Below are 21,691 nucleotides of genomic sequence, written 5' to 3' on the forward strand. Positions count from 1 at the left end.
GAAGTCTGGAGCTGATCATGGGAACAAGAGCAAAGAGGACTTGGAAGCAAGGCACATGCGCTGATCTTTATGCACCAGTTCATCACTAGTCTCTGTCTGCAGGACAGTGCACAAGAGAAATGGGAATCACCTGCTCTTTATCTTGCTGTGAGTCATCTCCTCCCCCTGCTCCTCACAGAAGAATGTTGACATAACTTTCTGGTTTTATTGCATTTATTCTTTTTAAGTAAGTGCATGTGACCTGCAATAACTTATCAAAAGAAACTTGTAGTCCTCATCCTTTTAGCTATCTGAACATACAATTCCACTGGCTGATGGCAACTGGCTCTGACAGTCTGGCACAGATGTTTTGGTGTGTTTTAATGCATTCACACGGTCTTCTCTACTTTGTAAGATGGTAAAATGCTGCACACGATGTGGCTACATGATGCTTCCTTCACTGAAACACATATAGTGCGCACATTTCAATATGTTAGGTTACTTCCTTCATCTAAGTGGTCACACTTCATTGCATGGATTTAGTTTGAAACTTATTATTCAGTTGGGGTGCACATGACACAGCATAAACATAGAGGTGGGAGTCCATTCTCTCATTCAACTGTGTGTACAAGGAATTGGACTTGACCTCAAGCTCTTTTATCCAATGGACATGCTCACTGGCCTTAAATTATTCTCTTATTGGCCATCTTTATAAATGCTCCCCAGTTTAGATTTTTGAAATAATGAAGCTGTCTGTATTTTTATCTAATTTTGAGTTAATACATTCTGAAAAAGAATGTTTCAACGGTACACTTAATTTGGTATTTTCATTTTTAAAAAATATCCACAATCTTCTGACAGAGAAAAAACAACTCTAATTGATGAAAATCCGAAGAACTCATTAGTAAATCTTGAAGCAGGAGAGGTAGTCCTACTCAGGAAAGAGCACACTAACTGTTTCTCCAGTGCCAATAGGTCAGTACTGAATACATACTACAATAACATTATCTGAACTCAACAGGTTATATTTGGGAATATATTTATATATGTACATATATATATATGCAATAATAATTGATTAAAATAGCCATGAATTTGAAGAAGAGTGGGGAGGGTTTAGAGGGAGGAAAGTGAAGGCAGAAATATTTTACTTAAAATACAATATGAGAAAATACCTTCTAAAATGTTATATGTTAGAGAATAAAGTACCAGAAAGAAGCATAAAGAGAACAATGAAGTCAGCATGAGTTTTCTGAAAAGAGCCCAAAAGCAAATCTAGCAAAAAAAAAAAAAAAAAGGACTACATCAAGCTAGAAAGCTTCTGCAAGACAAAGGAAACAAAGAATGCCAAGGTAACACATGGGATGAGAAAGCTGTTTGCAAATATTGCATCTAACAAGTGGGTAATATCTAGATTGTACAAGGTAGTCCATCAACTCAATAATAAAAACAACCAAAATCCAATTTAAAATGGGCAAGTCTACACCTCAATGAGATACCACCAAGCTGCACTTAAAATGGCTAGTGTCAAAAAGACAAATGATAGCAAGAGTTGGTGAAACAGGAAGAAAGGAAACACAGGCTGTGGTGGGAAAGCACTTTAGAAAACCCATTATGGAAAACACAGTACAAGTTCTTCAGAAATGTAAAATCTCAAAATAGCTTATAGAGCCAAAGGAAATAAGTTAGTATGTTGGAAAGCTATCTGTCCCTTGGCCACTGCAGCACAAACAAAAAGTGCCAAGTGAGAACAATCTAACTGTCCACTGACAGATGAGTAGATAAGATGATGTGTTGTACTTACAATCACATTCTTGCATATAATGGATAAAATCCGGCACTAACAACAAAGTGAATCTAAGCAGAAGTCGTGTTGTTAAGTGAGATAAAGCAGACACAGAAACATGAGCCTGATGATTCTCTCATATTTGTGATTTTGAAAAGCCAGTCTTACTGTGGACAAAAGAAGAAAGGTTCCCAGAAGCTGAGGAGGATGGGGGGCTCAGGAGAGGCTGGTGGTTGGCTGCTGAAGGACTTGTGGAAAAGAACAAAACATTGTGATGGGTCTGTCACACAGTGGAAGGACTAAAAAGAGTACATACAAAGAGTAAATATTTATACACTAGGACCCAGGTCATTGGACACAGCCAGTCCCTGGGAACACCCACCCAACTCTGACCCAGTTGCCAGCCAGCAGGGAAAACTCCTGTGGGAAGGCTCCCCCCGACACCAAACCCCTCTCATCAGACCTTGCAATCTACAAGTTCCATGCCCCACCCCAATACCCATCCACAAAACAAAAACTAAAACGTCTAAATTGGACAAAACAAACAGAAGAAAAAGAGCCTAAGAGAAAGCACAAGAAGCAGAGATCCAAAACACTAAACTGGAAACCATAATAAATACACAGAGGACCTGGTACAGAGCCCTGAAGAACCCTGTGCATGCTGCTGCAGTCTCTGCTAGTTCCTATGTGCTTTGATCATGTTAAGTTAGAGGGCATTGGTCTCATGGTGTCCTCCAATCCCTCTTGCTCTTACACTTTCTGCCTTCTCTTTTACAGGGTTTCCTGAGCCCTGAGGGGAAGGTTTTGATGGACACATCTGTTTTAGGGCCAAGTATTCCAAGGTTTCTCACTCTCTGTATAATGTCTGGCTGTGGGTGTCTGTATTTGTTCTCATCTGCTCTAGGAGAAATTTCTCTGATGATGTCTGAGTAAAGCAATGATCTATATCTAATATCATTAGGAGTCAATTTATTGCTATGTATTCTGTTTTAGTTTGTTTTGTTTGTTAGAATAGCAATATTTGGGTTTACTTTAAGTCTCTTGGCATTCTAGTCAAAGGTTCTTGGTCACCCAAACAGTGTAAGGTATGGGTTCTATTTCATGGAATGGGCCTTAGGTCAAATCAGGCTTCTCGGGGATATCCACCAACCACAGCATACCAATCTACCCTAAGACCAGGAACATATCATCACATCAAGGCTGGATGAGGCAACCTGTAGGAGGAGAAGGATCACACAAGTAGGCAAAAGAGTCGGAGACAGGCCCTGCTCCCACTGCTTTCTTTTTTCCATTGTATATTTCTGGCTTCTTTATAAAAAAAAATTTCAGGTGTTCATAGGTGTGTGGACTTATGCCTGGGGCTTCGATTTGATTCCATTGATCCACCTGTCTTTATGCCAATATCATGCAGTTTTTATTACTAGAGTTCTGTAGTATAGCTTGCAATCAGGGATGGTGATATCTTTGGAAGTTCTTTTATTATATAGGATTGTTTTTTTAGCTGTCTTGGATTTTGTGTTTTTCCATATGAAGTTGAGTATCATTCTTCCAAGGACTGTAAAGGATTGTGTTGGAATTTTAATGGGGATTTCATTGAATCTGTAGATTACTTTTGATAGGATATCCATTTTTACTACATTAATCCTGCTGATCTATGAGCATGGAAGATCTTTCCATCTTCTGGTACCTTCTTCAATTTCCTTCTTCAAAAACTTGAAGTCATTCACCTACTTGGTTACAGTTATCCCAAGATATATTATTTGTGACCATTGTGAAAGGTGTTGTTTCCCCAATTTATTTCTCAGCCAGTTTGTCATTTGCATATAGGAGGGCTACTGATTTATTTTAATCTTGTATCCAGCCACTTCACCTAAGGCGTTTATCAGCTGCAGGAGTTCCCTGTTAGAATTTTGGCAGTTGCTTATATATACTATATCATCTGCAGATAATGATACTTTAACTGCTTTTTTTCCAATTTGTATCCCTTGATTTCCTTCAGTTGTCTTATTGCTCTAGCTTGAACTTCAAGGACTATATTGAATAGGTATGGAGAGAGTGGACAGCCTTGTCTTTTTCCTCATTTTAGTGGAATTACTTTGAGTTTCTCTCTATTTAATTTGATTTAGGCTGTAGGCTTGCTGAACATTGTCTTTATTATGTTTAGGGATATCCCTTATATCCTTGATCTCTCCAAGACTTTTATCATGAAGGGGTGTTGGATTTTGTCAAAGGCTTTTTCAGCACCTAATGAGATGATCATGTGGGGTTTTTTCCTTTCAGTTTGTTTATGTGATGAATTGCCATTGACAGGTTTTCATATGTTAAACCATCCCTGCATCTCTGGGATGAAGCCTACTTGTTCATGGTGGATGATCTTTTTGATGTGTTTTTAGATTCAGTTTGTGAGTGTTTTATTGAATATTTTTGCATAAATGTTCATAAGGGAAATTGGTATGTAATTCTCTTTCTTTGTGGAAACTTTGTGTGGTTTGGATATCAGGGTGACTGTGGCCTTATAAAATGAATTTGGCAATGATCCTTTTGTTTCTGTTATGTGGGATAATTTGAAGAGTATTGGTATTATCTCTTCTTTCAAAGTCTGGTTGAATTCTGCGTTAAACCCACCTGGTCCTGTCTGGGCTTTTTTGGTTGGGAGACTTAATGACTGCTTCTATTTCCTTAGGGATTATCAGTCTACTTAAATTGTTTTTCTGATCTTGATTTAACTTTGGTAAATGGTATCTACCCAAAGTATTGTTTATTTCCCTTAGATTTTCCAATTTTGTGGAATACAGGTTTTTGAAGTATGGCCTAATGATTCTTTGGATTTCCTCAGTGTCTGTTGTTATGTCCCCCTTTTTGTTTCTGACTTTGTTAATTTGGATATTCTCTCTTTGCTTTTTAGTTAGTTTGGATAAGGGCTTGTCTATCTTGTTAAATTTTCTCAAAGAACCAACTCTGTGTCATTGATTCTTTGCATTGTTCTCTTTGTTTCTATTTTATTGACTTCAGCCCTTAGTTTATTTCCTGATATCTACTCCTCTTGGGTGTGCCACCCAAACAGTGTCAGGTATGGGTTCCATCTCATGGAATGGGCCTCAGGTCAAATCAGATATTAGTTGGTTATTCCAGCTAATATCATATTAGTTTGTGTCATCATTTGAGAACAGCAGTTCTCAACCTGTGGATTTTGACCCCTTTGGGGGCTGCATATCAGATATCTTGCATATCAGATATCTGCATTACAATTCATAACAGGAACCAAATTACAGTTATGAAGTAGCAACATAATAATTTTATGGTTGGGGGTAACTGCAACATGAGGACCTGTATTAAAGAGTCACAGCACATCACCTGCATCATCTGGAGGAAGAGGTGAGTGACTGGTATCCCAGCTAAACAGCTCCAATCCCTAGGCTCTGAGCACAGGGCACATCCCATGACCCTCCCACTCCTATCTCAGCCCCAGCAACAGGCCAGCAGGTAAGATTCCAGCCTGCAGGCAGCTACCACCACCACCATCCATCCATTGGACCCTGCCTAAACCCACAGAACCCATCATCCTCCCCCTGGCCAACCATCCTCCACAAAATCAGCACCCCTACAGGCACAAGCACCACCTGCATCATCTAGAGAAATAGGTAAGTGTAGCTGGAAGTTTTTCTGTGTCCCGGCCAGCTGGTTTTTGGGACAAATCTCTCCCACTCGGGTTCCCCAAGTAAGCACAAAGAGGCTTATATTAATTGTGACTGCTTGGCCATTAGCTCAGACTTATTACTGACTAGCTCTTACACTTAAATTAACCCATTATTTTTTATCTATGTTTAGCCATGTGGCCTGGTACCTTTTCTCAGTTCTGCCTTTTCATGGTGCTGTGTCTGGCTGGTGACTCCTGACTCTGCTCTTCCTCTTCCCAGAATTCTCCTTGTCTGCTTATCCCACCTATACTTCCTGCCTGGCTACTGACCAATCAGCATTTTATTTATCAACCAATCAGAGCAATACATATTTACAGCATACAGAACGACATCCCACAGCACTTCCCCTTTTCTGTCTAATCAAAAAGGAAGGTTTTAACTTTAACATAGTAAAACAAAACAGTTATCAAGTAAAAATTACAGTTACAGTATCTAGTCTATTTATATTTGGCAAATTCAAAGAAAATATTCTATCATCTATCCAATATTTGTGAGTCTAAAGTTTTATATCTAATTTATCTTTTATCATAACCAAGGAAAATTATATCTAGTCTTCAACTACATCAAAGATCTCAGAAGAATATAATATTACCTAAGTAAACAGGAAGAGCATTCTAAGCAACTTCCAAAAATCTAGAATGACAGAGACAGCTGCCTGCCTGGACAGTCATCCATAGTTCCTCTGTAACGTTGGGGCATCCTTCTTCAGCCTATAGGCCTAGAGTCTCTCAGTTGCTTCTCTCTGTGTCCTATAGAATATCTGGCAGTCTCTTCTGCAAAGTAGGAAACTGAAGGACCATTTTGACTTGCTTTGGCAAGTTCAGTGGTCATTTTCCTATGGGTCTTGTATGTTCAGTTTATCAGCAGTCCAGGCAAGAGCAGTTTCTTGCCCAAATGGCTATTTTTGCCAAGAAGAAGATAAACTCCATATGGAGTGTCTTTAATGCCCATCTACCTCTTTGAAGTTAATATGTGCTGCCAGGAGCAAATGTGTCTCATTGTCCAGAAAAATCTTTTTAAAACATTTTAAATGCCATATTATGTAGATCATTGAAGTGTTTGAAGATTACCTACCTAATTGAAATATATCTATGTATATCTAGTAAACAAGCCAGCCAGGACAAATCTCTCCCACTTGCGTCCCCCAAGTAAGCACATAGAGGCTTATATTAATTATAACTGCTTGGCCATTAGCTCAGACTTATTACTGAATAGCTCTTACACTTAAATTAACCCATTATTTTTATCTATGTTTAGCCATGTGGCTTGGTACCTTTTCTCAGTTCTGCCATGTCATCTTGCTTCCTATGTGTCTGGCTGGTGACTCCTGACTCTGCTCTTCCTCTTCCCGCAATTCTCCCTGTCAGCTTAGCCCACCTATACTTCCTGCCTGGCAACTGGCTAATGAACATTTTATTTATCAACCAATCAGAGCAACACATATTCACAGCATACAGAAACAAATACCACAGCAGGTAAGTGACTGGTCTCCCAGCTAAACTGCCACAGTTCCTAGGCCCTAGGACCTAGGCTCCTCCTCCCATCTCAGCCCCAGCAGCTAGCCAACAGGTAAGAGCCCTTCAGGCAGGCCATACCACCACTGCTACCACCCACTGGACCCTGTAACTTGTAAGACCTACCAAAGCCATCATCCTCCCCCTGGCCAACTATATCCTGCAAAGTCAGCAGCCTCTAGAGGGACAAGAACCACCTGTACCAATTGGAAGAAGAGCAGCCTCCCCATAAACAGACCTTTCCAGCAACATCAGCAGATCCTGTAGGTACAAGTACCACTCACACCAGTTGGAACAACAGGCACAGGCACAACCTAAAGAACAGACTCCATAGGCACAGGTACAACCCATACCAGTTGGAAGAACAGACACCATAGGCACAAGTAAGGCCCACTCCAGCCAGAAGAAATGCACACTATACTGGATCTAGGAACCCAAATGCCCACAAACCTCAGCTGAGACAACCCTACTTGACCTGACAACCAGCCAATCACCAGAACCCTTGGCCATTCAGGCCAAAAGACAATAAAGAAAACAGATAATAAAGGAACAAAAGACTCATAGAACAAAGATATAACAAGAGCCAACAACTGTTCCTATAGTTATCCCAAACCCAGATGGGTAAATAGCAGTGTAAGGATACAGTCAACAACATAAAGATCAGTAAGGCACCACAAGAACCTAGTTTTTCTGCAACAGCAAGACCTGAACATCCCAATGCAGATGAACCAGTAGGAAATGATCTTTAAAAAATAATTTTATGAAGATGATAGAGGCCCTTAAAGAGGAAATGAAAAATTCTCTTGAAGAATTTGAAGAAAAGATGAACAAAAAAATTGGAAGAAATCAATACATCCCTTAAAGAAAGCCAAGAAAAAACAATCGAACAGGTGAAAGAAACAGTTCAAGACTTGAAAATTGAAATAAGAGGCAATAAAGAAAACACAAACCTAGGGAATTCTGGAAATGGAAAATCTGGGTAAATGAACAGGAACTACAGAGCCAAGCATAACCAACAAAAAAGAGACTCTCGGGCATTGAAGATACAATAGGGGAAACAAATTCATAGGTCAATGAAAATGTTAAATCCAACAAATTCTTAACAGAAAACATCCAGGAAATCTGGGACACCATGAAAAGACCAAACATAAGAATAATTGAGATAGAAGATGGAGAACAATTCAAGATCAATGGCACAGAAAATATATTCAACAAAAATCATAGAAGAAAACTTTCCCAGCCTACAGGACATGCCTATAAAGATACAAGAAGCTTAGAGAACACCAAATAGACTGGACCAAAAAAAAGTCCCATCACCAAATAATAATCAAAACACCATACATACAGAAAAAAGAAAGACTATTAGAAATAGCAGAACTAACAGATATAATGACGCAAAAGGACTTAACAGACATCTATAGAACATTTCACTCAAACACAAAAGAATATACCTTCTTCTCAGGACCTCCTGTAACCTTCTCTAAAATTGACCATATACTCTGTCAAAAGGCAAATCTCAACAGATACAAAAAAGTTGGAATAACTCCCTGTATCTTATCAGATCACCATGGATTAAAGTTAGAATTCAACACCACCACAAATTATAGAAAGCCTACAAAACTCATGGAAACTGAACAACACTCAACTGAATCACCAATAGGTCAAGGAAGAAATACAGCAATTAAAGACTTCCTAGAATTCAATGAAATGAATGAACAATATACCCAAACTTATGGGGCACCATGAAAGCATATGTACATATAGAATGTAGAGAAATCTCACACTAGCAACTTAACATCACACCTGAAAGCTCTAGAACAAAAAGAAGTAAATGCACCCAGGAAATGACAGGAAATAATCAAACTGGGGGTTAAAATCAATAAAAATAGAAGCAAAGAGAACAATATAAAGAATCAATTAAACAAAAAGTTGGTTCTTTGAGAAAATCAACAAGTTAGACAAACCCATATCCAAAATAACCAGAAGGCAGAGAAATAATATCCAAATTAACAAAATCAGAAATTAAACAGGAAACATAACAGACACTGAGGAAATCCAGAGAAATCATTAGGTCATATTTCAAAAACCTGTACTTCACAAAATTGGAAAATGTAAAAGAAATGGTCAATTTTCTGGATAGGTATCACATGTCAAAAGTAAATCATGACCAGATAAACAATTATAATAGTCCAATATCCCCTAAGGAAATAGAAACAGTCATTCATAGTCTGGCAACAAAAAAAGCCCAAGACCAGATGGATTCAGCTCAGAATTCTACCAGAATTTCACAGAAGAGCTAATACTAATACTCCTCAAATTCTTCCACACAATAAAAACAGAAGGAACATTGTAAAACTCTTTTTATGAGGCTATGGTTACACTGATACCCAAACCACACAAAGAGGCAACAGAGAAAGAGAATTACAGACCAATCTACCTCATGAACATTAATACAAAAATACTCAGTAAAATACTGACAAATCGAATCCAAGAACATATCAAAAAATCATCTACCATCATCAAGTAGTCTTCAACCAGACATTCAGGAATGGTTCAACATACAGAAATCTGTCAATGTAATACACCATATAAACAAACAAAGAAAAAAAACACATGATCATCTCATAGATGCTGAAAAAGCCTTTGAAAGAATCCAACACTCCTTTATGATAAAGGTCTTGGAGAGATCAGGAATACAAGAAACATTCCTAAACATAATAAAATCACTATAAAGCAATAAACACTATACAGAAATAAAACAAGGCTGTCCACTCTCTTCATATCTACTCAATACAGTACTCAAAGTTCTACCTACAGAAATAAGTCAAAAGGAGATCAAGGGGATACAAATGGGAAAGGAAGAAGTCAAACTTTCACTTTTTGAAGATGATATGATAGTATACATAAGTGACTCCCCAAAAAAATTCTACCAGGGAACTCCTATAGCTGATAAACACCTTCAGTAATTTGACGGGATACAGGATTAACTCAATAATATCAATAGCATTCCTACATAAAAATGATTTTTAAAAAAAGCTGAGAAAGAAATCAGAGAAACAGCACCCTTTGCAATAGTTAAAAATAATATAAAATATCTTGGGTAACTCTAACCAAACAAGTGAAAGAACTATATGACAAGAACTTTAAGTCTTTGAAGAAAAAATGAAGAATATATCAGAAAATGGAAAGATTTCCCATGTTCTTCGATACATACAATTAAATAGGAAAAATAACAATCTTATGAAAGGCAATCTACAGATTCAATGCAATACTCATCAAAATTCCCACACAATTCTTCACAGACCTCAAAAGAACAACACTCAACTTCATATGGAAAAAAAAAACCCCAGGATAGCCAAAACAATCATGTACAATAAAGGAACTTCCAGAGGCATCACCACTCCTGACTTCAAGCTCTACTATACAGCTATAGTAATAAAAACAGCTTGGTATTGGCATAAAAACAGACATGAGGATCAATGGAATCGAATCAAAGACCCTGACATAAACCCACACACCTATGAATGCCTGATTTCTGACAAAGAAGCCAAAATTGTACAATGGGAAAAAGAAAGCATCTTCAACAAATGGTGCCCGCATAACTGGATGTCAACATGTTAAATGAATGTAAATAGATCCATATCTATTGCCATGGACAAAACTCAAGTCCAAGTTGATCAAAGACCTCAACATAAATCCAGTTACACTGAATCTGATAGAAGAGAAAGTGGGAAGTAGCCTTGAATGTATTGGCACAGAAGACTACTTCCTATATATAACACCAGAAGCACAGACACTGAGAGCAACAATTAATAAATGGAACCTCTGAAAACTGAGCTGCTTCTGTAAGGCAAAGGACATGGTAAATAAGACAAAATGGCAGCCTACAGAATGGGAAAATATCTTCACCAACCCCACACTTGACAGTAGGCTGATCTCCAAAACATATAAAGAATTTAAGAAACTAGATAGCAAAATACCAAATAATCCAATTAAAAAATGGGGTAAGCATCTAAACAAAGCACTCTCAACAGAAGAATCTCAAATGGCCAAAAGACATTTAAGGAATTGTTCAACATCCTTAGCCATCAGGGAAATGCAAATCAAAATGACTTCTGATACCATCTTACATTTTTCAGAATAGCTAAAACAAAAACAAAAAAAAACACTCCAGCTTATGCTGGAGAGGATATTGGGTAAGGGGAACACTCCTCTACTGCTGGTGGGGGTGCAAATCTATACAGCCACTTTGGAAGTGAGTATGGACGTTTCTCAGAAAATTGTGATACAATTTACCTCAAGACCCAGTAAAACCACTATTTGGCATATACCCAAAGGATGCTCAATCATACACCAAGGACACTTGCTCAGCTATGTTCATAGCAGCATTATTAATAATAGCTAGAACCTAGAAACAACCTAGATGCCCCTCAATCAAAGAATGGATAACCAAAATATACATTTACACAATGGAGTATTACTCAGTGGTAAAAAAAAAAAAAAAAAAAAAAACAATGACATCATGAAAAGATGGAAGTGGAAAATATCATCCTAAGTGAGGTAACCCAGACACAGAAAGATAAACATGGTATGTACTCACTCATAAGTGGATAATAGATGTAAAACAAAGGATAATCGGGCAACAATCCACAACCATAGAGAAACTAGGTAATAAGGAGGACTCTTAAGAGTGATGCATGGATTGTCCTGGGAAGGGGAAATAGATTATATCTCCTAGGTAAACTGGGGGCTGGAGACAGTGGAGGGGAAGGGATGGAAAATGGGAACATAAGGGATCAAAATGGTCAAGTTAGTGGATGGACAGAGAGGGAGAGCAATGAAAGAAATATATTGATAGAGGGGGCCATTATGGGGTTAGAGAGAAACCTGGTGCCAGAAAAACTCCCAGGAAACCACAAGGATGACTAAGGATGACCAATAGTGGAGAGGGTGCCTGAACTGGCCTTCTCCTGTAATCAGATTAGTGACTACCCTAATTGTCATCATAGAACCTTTATCCAGCAACTGATGGAATCAAATGTAGGATCCACAGCCAAGCACTGGGCCAAGCTATGGGAGTCCAGCTGAAGAGAGGGAGGAGAGATTATATGAGCAAAGGGAGTCAAGATGATGAAGGGGAAACCACAGAAACAGATGACCCAAGGTTGTTGGAGCTCAGGGACTCTAGGCAGATAGCTAGGGAGCCTGCATGGGATGGACCTAGGCCCTCCGCATGTGGATGACAGTTGTGCAGTTTGGTCTGTTTGTAGGGCCCCAAGCAGTGGGACCAGGTACTATCTGTGGCACCCAAGCTGGCTTTTTGGAACCTATTCCCTATGGTGGGATGCCTTGCTCATCCTTGATGCAAGGGGGAAGAACTTAGTCCTGCCTTAACTTGATATGCCATGCATTGTTGACCCCCCTGGATGAGAGATAGAAAGAAGGTGGGGGGAGGAAATGGGAGGAGAGGAAGGAAGAGAAACCATGGTTGGTATGTAAAATAAATTTTAAAAATTTAAAAAGTTGTCACAGCATTAGGAAGGTTGAAAACCTCTACACTAGTTTATCTTGCAGGCAGGGCACCACAGGGTTATGTTTGGCTTGGTGTTTACATTTCTTTGTTAGTAGTTTGTAGAGTATCTTTAGGTACCAAAGATACTAGAATGTAGGGGTGAAGGCTCTGTGTAGACACCAGCTCAAACTCTATATGTTCAGTGAGTTGTTTAGGTATTGTCTTTAGCAATGTGGCCTTGCTGTCAGCTTGTGGAGAACAACCTATTCTTGTTCTAATATTGGCAACAGCCTGGGTTTTTTGGGAGCTACCAAGGGACTTCTGTGGCCAACTCAATTAGATATACCCATTCACAATATTGGAAGCTTCATTTGGCTACAAAAGATGGCCAGTTGGGACTCTGTCTCTCTCATTATTTGATAATTTCAATTAGATTGCCTTCATAGATGTATATATTTTAGGAACCTTCTACTTATTAGGTTTTCATTTTTGGAAATGTTCTATTTCTGGCTATTATGAATTGAGCAGCAATGAACATGGTTGTGCAAGTCTCTCTGTGGAAGGATGAAGTGTCCTTTGGGTATATAGCCAAGAGTAAATATGGATCTTGAGATAGGTTGATTCCTGTCTTCCTGAGGAAGCACCACATCAATTTCTATAACTTATAAAGCATGAGGCTTAGGGTGATTGATATGTTTGTATTTGAAAACTCTTAGTTTTGGTCTCCAGGTCAGGAACTGGTCAAGACCTAATAAAATCCTTGCCCTTTGTTCTAAAGTAAACTAAGAATGAAGCCATGAATCAGAGATCTCACTGGTATTTTACATATATATAAAATTGAACAAGTTAATATATTTGAAATATAAAATATACTCCACCACTCAAAAGCAATTTGAACATGGTTTGTGAACCAAGCCCAAAAAATACTCCTATTTTATGAGGGAAGCAAAAAAATTTAGAAGAAAATGGCAGTCATTTGAAGTGGACAGTCTGTTATCAGAACAACATACCTGAGCAAAGGCTCTAGTTATCACTCTCTCAGATGATGTCCTATCGGTGCAGATGGCACTAGCAAACCAGAGGCCTTCAAAGTCCTAAATGTGTTCATTCCAAGGCTCTGCAGAGGCTCCCCTCACTCAGCACTGGCCTCCAAAGAATCTCAAAACACAAAGAGACATTGAAATTCACCTAATTGTCCCTCTGACATCAAATGCAGTATTAATTACCCCCTGAACACCTGTCCTTAAAATCCCTTCTCCATTTATCACAGTTTGTTCTAATTTTATATATTCAGGTTTTTTTTCAATCTTGGATTAGTTCTCCATATAAACTCTGATCGTAGACAGCCCTTGGAGACAGGAAAAATAGACATCATTGCTCTTCTGACAGCCTTACAGGTACCTGCCCTGCTGACAGCCACCATGTGATACCTGAGCATTCTTGTAGGGAAAACAACCTGCTAATGGAACACAGCCTGACTCCTACAAATCAGTAACATTCCAGTGTCCTCTCAATATTTCTTTGTTTATCCATTCCATCAGGTTACCAACATTTGTCAGAGCCAGTAAACCTATCATGGGAATGTGACAGCTGAGTACATACTCAAGCATATTGTTCGAGGAAGAATTTGGACAAAAAGATTGAGACTAATTTTTACTATAAACTCAGTGTATTACAGAGGGAGGGGTCTCTGAGAGTTTCATGGAGCCATAGGAGTACATGGCAGGGGCTCTGCCACTGACCTCAGTCACCTGGTGAATTCCCGTGGGGAGATGCCTGCATCTCATATGAAGAATATAAGATCCAGGAGGGAAAAACAGCTTCACCGAATCAAAGAAGAGCATGTAGAAGACCTGTACATTCATGGAGCAGCCTGAGAAAGGTCCTAACCCAGAATGTAGACAATGGCAAGAGTGACATGAAATAGGCCCAGAGAAGTGTCTTTGGTGGATGCTCTGAGCTGCCGTGTTTAGGAGCATTGAAAGTTCTTAAAGTGGAAGATCATGGATGAGATTATCACCTGTGCATTTGTGAAAATGCTTCTCAGAATTCATGGCAAGAGGTTGGAAGTTGGGGAGCATAGCAGGAATAGCCTCATAAGAAGGCACTCTAAAGGCAGGTCAGGTGCCCAACTTAGGGAAATGGGGATACATGATTGCTGACAAGGGTACATCTCAGAGATGCTTAACACAAAGGTATTGAGAATTACAAGATCTGAAAACTACTTTCAGAAAATAGAGTTTCTGCTGCTCAGTATAAAGCTTAGACAATGTTATGAGCTACTTACACATTTCCTACTGATGAGAAGTAAAGACTTGCATATGATCTAGAGAAAGAGCAAAGAAAATAAAACTGAACAGTTTTTGAAAAGTTTACAGAGTGCAACAGAAAAACTTCCCAAGACAATTTTCCTATTGGGACATGTCAGAAAGTATAACTGCAGGCTCTCAGGGTCCTTAAAGACTGACTTGTCTCCCTAAATGTCCCCAAATAAAGAGTGGGAGGAAGAGAGAGGAGAGCAGAGTGCAGTGTCTGATATACACCTTTAAAAAGTACAATCTTGAATCCTATGAAAGTACAGAAAAGTTAAATGAGAATGTTTAAATATTTTTATCTTTAAAAAGACCATTGGTGATAAAGTTTCAAGTAGGGAAATATTTCTGTATTTAATGAGATAGATTAGTTAATGAGGTGGACTTCATTTATTGTAAAAGTGACACATTCAAGATGCTGAAGGCACATTCTGTTTTGATACTCAGATGATCAATTTGGCTTCAGAAGAATTCACTTCCTTCAAATGTGATGAAATATGTATATTCTTCTCTCAGATACTACATTTGAACTACTATTTCCCCTCCCTCCACTCCTCCCATTCCCTGTCCCAAGATCTACTCCTCCTCTGTCTGTAGATATGTTATTGTTGTGTAGCTTGGTGTTCTTATAGGACTCCTAACAGTGGGAATGGGGATGTCTCTGGCTCTTTTCCCTATGCTAGGGACCCAATTCCTCCTACTAGGTTGTCTCTTCCAGCCCTGATATGAGGGTTTGTGCCTAGTCTTACTGTAACTTTTTATGCTATGTTCCCTTGATATCCCTGAGGTCTGCTTTTTTTTTTTTTAAATAAAAAAAAAAAAAAAAAAAAAAAAAAAAAAAAAAAAAGACTTACCTTAAAGATGGATCTTCTAGTGCCACCTTCTGGCTAAATAATACTATTTACTCTCTCCAAGACTACCAAATTTTACTTTAGTAATTTTTGTGGGTTTGGTGCCACCTGCTGGAAGCTCTAAGAAGACACACTAATCAAGCTGAGTACTTTCATGTCACCTTGTTAAGGAAACAATGTAGTATCTTCCAAAATAGGTAGATTCTGGCTTCTAAAAGTTTCTGAAAATTATTCACAAACTCTCAGGAATTATTTCAGAGAGGCTTTGTGCCCTTGGGTGACTGTGTCTGTCTGTAAACTGTAAACCTGACCCACATGAGAAATCACCCTCACATAGTTTAACAGGATAACAACCAACATTTGTGCGTGCTTGAATAGATCATTCCTGAGTCTTACACAGCAGTATAAGCTCCATGTCCATCTAGAAATGGAAATGCAGGGTATCTATCTATACCTAAAGCAGAGCACAATAAAATCCTTAAAGGAGCTGGATAGACGGCTCAGTGGTTAAGAGTATTTACTGCTCTTGTAGAGGATGTGAGTTCTGTTCCCAGCACCCACACAACTGCCTATGACTCAAGTTCCAGGGCACTGAACACTCTTCTAGCCTCTGCAGCCTGCTGCACGCACTTGGTGTACATGACTTATAAATAAATATAGATATGAAAATAAACTTGATTTTTTAATCTTTGGGCCAAGAAGACTGTTCAACACTGAAGGACTGGCTTCTCCACATTGTCTATTTTCACTGCTACTGAAAACTCAGGTAAGAGTGGATGGCATATAAACACAGTGCTATGTAGGACATGTAGACTCTGCACGTTTTATTCCTGTTATTAGAACTTAGTGTAGAAACTCTATGATAATCAAAATTAAATAGTATATGGATTTTTAAAAAATACAGTCTCTACAAACATGAGTGGAACTGTCTGTGACACATGAGTTTGAGTACATACACACTTTTTCTTGTCACATCTCCCTCACAACTTGAGATTTTAAGAATTATGAGTATTGCCAAAAGGAGCTCTTTCCACCATTAAATCTTAATTTAAAAAGTTGTGCTTTTCTCAAATAAATTCAACACTGAAGTGGATAGGATCTGAGAGGCGTTAGGAGAAGGGAAAAATATAGTCAAAATATGTGAAAATTTTAAGTAAAGCAATATATATTGGAAATACTTAGCAATAGCATCTTCAAATGAGTCCAGATTTGTCCTCCAAACTGACAAAACCTCCCATGAGTAGAGAACCAGGTGCTGTGATGTCCCACAGAGGACAGTGGGTCTGAAGCACTACCAATCCTCTTGTCAAGGAATACCCCACACTAGTCCCCAAATGCATCTGCCTAATAAACTGCATGTTTAACACTGAAGTCATACTACATGCAGAACAAAGAACTCAACACTACAAGACTGTCCTGACACATGGTTAATTCCACCTTTCCTTCATTTTACCTTACAGAAAGGAAAGCTAGGTGCTGAAATTCAGAATAGTTCTCCCTGCAAGGTGTTAATTGCCACTCTAATTAAGTCACCCACAGTGGTCTGTCCTTAGCAGCACATCATCCCTGTGAGCAAGTAAGAAAATATAGAGAAATCCAACAAAGCTCTTACTTCCATCCCATCCTTTTGCATCTGGTTGATTATGTTGTGTGCAATATGAACTCTAAAATTCATCTAAGTCATCTTTAATGTTACAGTGAAATTAGGTTACAATTTTTTTAACATTGAGTGTAGCATAATGCAAGACTAGGTTCCAACAGGATATCTGAAAATAATCTGTTATAATAAGGATGAGATTCGTAGGACATAATGACCACTGGAAGATAACAAATTGGTTCAATGTGTAACAGAATAAACAATCAACCAAAGGCAAACTGATCATGATCAAGGTAAAGGATGCTCTCTGTGCTGTGCTCCAGAGAAGGATATCTCCCATCTCTGGTCCCCACAGAATTCCACCACAAGTTTGGAGGATGATATGCCATGCTAACCAGTCACCATGTGATTTGGAGGGGAAGAATTAAAACATTTTCTAGGGTAGGGAAAGAGCTCAGTAGGTAAAATGTCTTGCCATGCAAGCATGGAAACAAGACTTAAGATCCCCAGAACCCATATAAGAAGGTGGGTGTGACAGTGCATGCTGGAGAGGTGGGCACAGCCAGATTCCAGAACCTGACTGGCCAGACAGTCTAGTTGAATCAGTAAGCTGCATGTTCAGGGAGATTCTATCAAAAACTTAAAGGTACAGAAGGAGCATGGAAATATGCTAGAGATTACCTCTGTCCTCCACACTTCTGTGCATACATGAGCATATTCATATATGTACACACACACACACACACACACACACACACACACACACACACAAAAGTATATACAGAAAAAACACACATACACACATGACAGGATAGAATAATGAGCTGAATCTAAATAGGTGCAATTGAATAAATATCTGTTAAATGTTCTGTAACCTAGATTCCATAATTATCTCTAAGTACAGATAACAGAAAGTCATGCCATACAACTCTTACATGGCAAATTATATTGCAAATAAAAGATATTTAAGATATTTAGCAATATTACATGCCAGTAGTTGATAGAAATAGAAACATGAAATGCCTACATACCTAGGCAATTTCTTACAAGGTTTGTAGAGTGAATTGAAGACTACCAACCTCACATATAAGTCTAGTGTAAATTGAGAATTCAGTGGCAATTGTTCAACAAAAATTATGAAACTGTTTAAATCACAGCCCAGGCAGTAGTGAAGCACTTGCCTGGCACATGGCACATGCTGGAGTACGCTCCCCAGCATGGAGGGGGAGATTTTATTAAAACACTACAGTAAGAAAGCACTAGCCCTTCACTTACATGAGTCCCTGTGCAACACACAGGACGTACACTCACAAAGCCATCCCTCTGCTGGCATTACTTTACATGAGATCCATTCCTATAACTCTGTTAATTAGAGAAACTTCAACACAGCACACAGTCCAAAATTAAAAAGGCCCTCAGTAGACTTATATAATCACAGAATGGACTGAAAAAGTAGTAATAAACCTATCAACATTCTATTCACAAATGGGAAATATCAACACAGAAAGAACTTATTTAATTATAAAAATGGGTCCAAGATATTTCAACCTCAATACTTGGGCAAAATTATTTTTCTAAGCTCACTCATCCAAGAGAAGTTCTCAGCAGTTACTAACATGTCACAAAGGCCATGCAGTACAGAGTCCAATGACTATTGCAGAAAGAGAGTCAATAAATGTTTTGAGGCAATAACCAGTGTCCACTGAGGGCTGAAGCAGCTGGTATGAGTCAAGACTTAAACTGGATACAAGGAAAAGGAAACAAGAGGTGCAGACCAATTTACTATTTACTTAAGAGACAGGATAAATGAACAGGAATGTTGGAAGAGTGCTTGCCAAGCATGCATGAAGCTCCTGGATCAATCTCCATACCACATAAGACCAGATGTGGCTCTCACGTGAAATCCAACTGGGAGGAAGAGGCAGGAGGATCAGAGTGCAAGGTCTTCCTCAGCTACTTCATGAGTTCCAGGCTACCATCAAAGGAAAAAAGGAAGAAAAAGGAGGGAGTGAGGAAGAAGGAAAGGGAGGAAGGGGGAGGAGGAAAAAGGAAGGAAGGAAGGAAGGAAGGAAAAGAAAGGGAGAAATAAAGAAAGGAAGAGGAGAAAATGATGATAAAATTGTTACTCAAAGGGGTCTTCTATCCATTGTTAGTATGAAAATGAGATCTGAGCATGGGGATTTATGTGTTTAAAGACAAGATGATGAAGAGAATGAGCCTTCTGTCCAGTGTAATCTCTGAGGGAAGTCCTGGTCAGAAATGACAGAAACAAAAATGAAGAGGTGTACTTGGGACAGAGGGTCAACAGTGTTTTCTGCTTCAATGGGACTACATGGAAAAGGATGATTTGGACAAAGTCAAGGTTACAAGTTCATAGATGGCAAGAAAGTTAGGTGGATCCAATCTGGGCCCAGAGCAATCGGCAGCACATACTCTGAGACTGACTCTCACCTGCTTGCTCACTGTGAACCTCAGGTACAGTATTAAGCATGCCACTGTTTCTCTTCCCAGACAACACTAACCAGGCACTTAATCCCTTGACATGTCTAAGGAACTGATCTGTTAAGAAGTATAACCACTTCTACCCCTGCTTAGCACAATGAACTGTTCCCATGTTCCCATTGTCAACATGAAGTTCTATCCTGCTAGAAATAGCTCTGAGGTGAAGGTCCAGAGACTGTAACAGAGAAAAGACAACATGCTGCTTAAGGTTCTATTGTCAAGTTGACACAGACTAAAGTAGTCTGGAAAGGGAAACTTCAATGGAAAAACTGTCTTCATAGGACTGCTCTGTAGTGATGTCAATGAGGAATTATTTGCTGTAGCATGCCTGGGAAGGGTGGCCCTGGAAAAAAGCAAGCTGAACATGAGCCAGGGACCAAGACAGTAAGCAGCATTCCCCCATTGGTTCTTGTCTCTAGGTTCCTGCCTAGAGTTTGTGTCCTGATATCCCTCAATTGGCTGTGACATGAAAAGTGTAAGCAAATAAGCCTTTTCCTCCCCAAGTTGCTTTTGGTCGTGGTGTATCCTGGTTAGTGTTCTACTGCTGTTCAGAGATACTATGACCAAGGCAATTCTTCTAAAAGAAAGCATTTAATTGGGGACTTGCTTATAGTTTCAGAGGGTTAGTCCATGATCATCATGACAAAGAGCATGAGGGCAGGCAGGAAAAAATGATGCTGGAGAAGTAGTTGAGAGCTTTACATCCTGATTGCCAGGTATTAGGCAAAGAGAGAGAAACAGAGAGACAGAGACAGAGACAGAGACAGAGACAGAGAGACAGAGAGAGAGAGAGGGAGGGAGAGAGAGAGACAGAGAGAGAGAGAGAGAGAGAGAGAGAGAGAGAGAGAGAGAGAGACCCCTGTGTGCTTGTGAAACCTCAAAGCCTACCCCCAGTATCCTAGATAGTTTTATGTCAACTTATGAAACAAGCTAGAGACATCTGAAAGAAGTCAACTGAGAAAAGGCCTCCATAAGATACAGCTGTAGGACATTTTCTTAATTAGTGATTGATGGGAGAGAGCCCAGCCATTTATGGGTAATGCTATCCCTGGGATGGCAGTCCTAGGTCATTTAATGACCTGTGCAGTCCATGATGAGCAAGCCAGTAAGCAGCACCCCTCCGATTTCTTGACATACCCGGATCCAGTCATCCAGGAGGGCATTCTTTATAGGACCTGGCACCCTCTGTGTCTTTGCTGTGTCTCCATCACAAGCAAGCTGGCATGGCAGTATTCCAGCTGCCTCAGCACACTGCACTTTCCATTCCACAGAGCTTTGTACTATAGTAGAATATTATTTTTAGGTATGTTACTTTTGTTTATGTAGCATTTGTTTAACTCTGTGAAGCTGTGTTTAAAATACCTGATGGTCTAATAAAATACTGAACGGCCAATAGCAAGGCAGGAGAAAGGATGGGACTGGCAGGCAGAGAAAATATATAGAGGAAGAAATCTAGAAGCAGCAGCCAGAGAAGGAGGAGGACATCAGGGGCCAGCCACCCAGCTACACAAAGAGCAATGGAGTAAGAGTAAGATTTACAGAAGTAAGAAAATGAGAAAAGCCCAGAGGCAAAAGGTAGATGGGATAAGTTAAGGAAAGCTGGCTAGACACTAAGCCAAGCTAAGGCTAGGCATTTCATAATTAAAAATAAGCCTCTTCAGAGAGCCTGATCCAGTTGGTGGCCCCTCAGCCATTGGTTCATACTTCATGTGTTTCTATTCGTTTGGCTATTTGTCCCTGTGCTTTATCCAACCTTGGCCTCAACAATTCTCACTCATATAAACCCTCCTCATTCTCGCTAATTGGACTCCCAGAGATCCACCCTGGGCCTAGCCATGGATCTCTTCATCCAGATCCCTCAGTAGTTGGATGAGGTTTCTAGCTCGACAATTAGGGTGTTTGGCCATCCCATCACCAGAGTAGGTCAGTTCGGGCTGTCC

At 39.3% G+C, this 21,691-nt stretch overlaps 1 protein-coding gene across 2 annotated transcripts in view; it reads right to left on the bottom strand.

Moving 5' to 3' along the window:
* LOC131919552 (STAM-binding protein-like) overlaps nucleotides 1-21,691 on the bottom strand; it is a 231,578-nt gene that overhangs the window by 125,373 nt on the left and 84,514 nt on the right. The window contains exon 1 of one of the 2 annotated variants that reach the window (XM_059273892.1): nucleotides 13,500-13,641. The exons of the other annotated variant lie outside the window; for it this stretch is intronic. The gene's annotated coding sequence lies outside the window, so the exon portion shown is untranslated. Of the gene's footprint in view, nucleotides 1-13,499; nucleotides 13,642-21,691 lie in introns of those variants that run through there. 2 annotated transcript variants of the gene reach the window in all.

This window comes from Peromyscus eremicus, chromosome 1 (genome assembly GCF_949786415.1).
Source record: "Peromyscus eremicus chromosome 1, PerEre_H2_v1, whole genome shotgun sequence".
Taxonomy (NCBI): Eukaryota; Metazoa; Chordata; class Mammalia; order Rodentia; family Cricetidae; genus Peromyscus; species Peromyscus eremicus.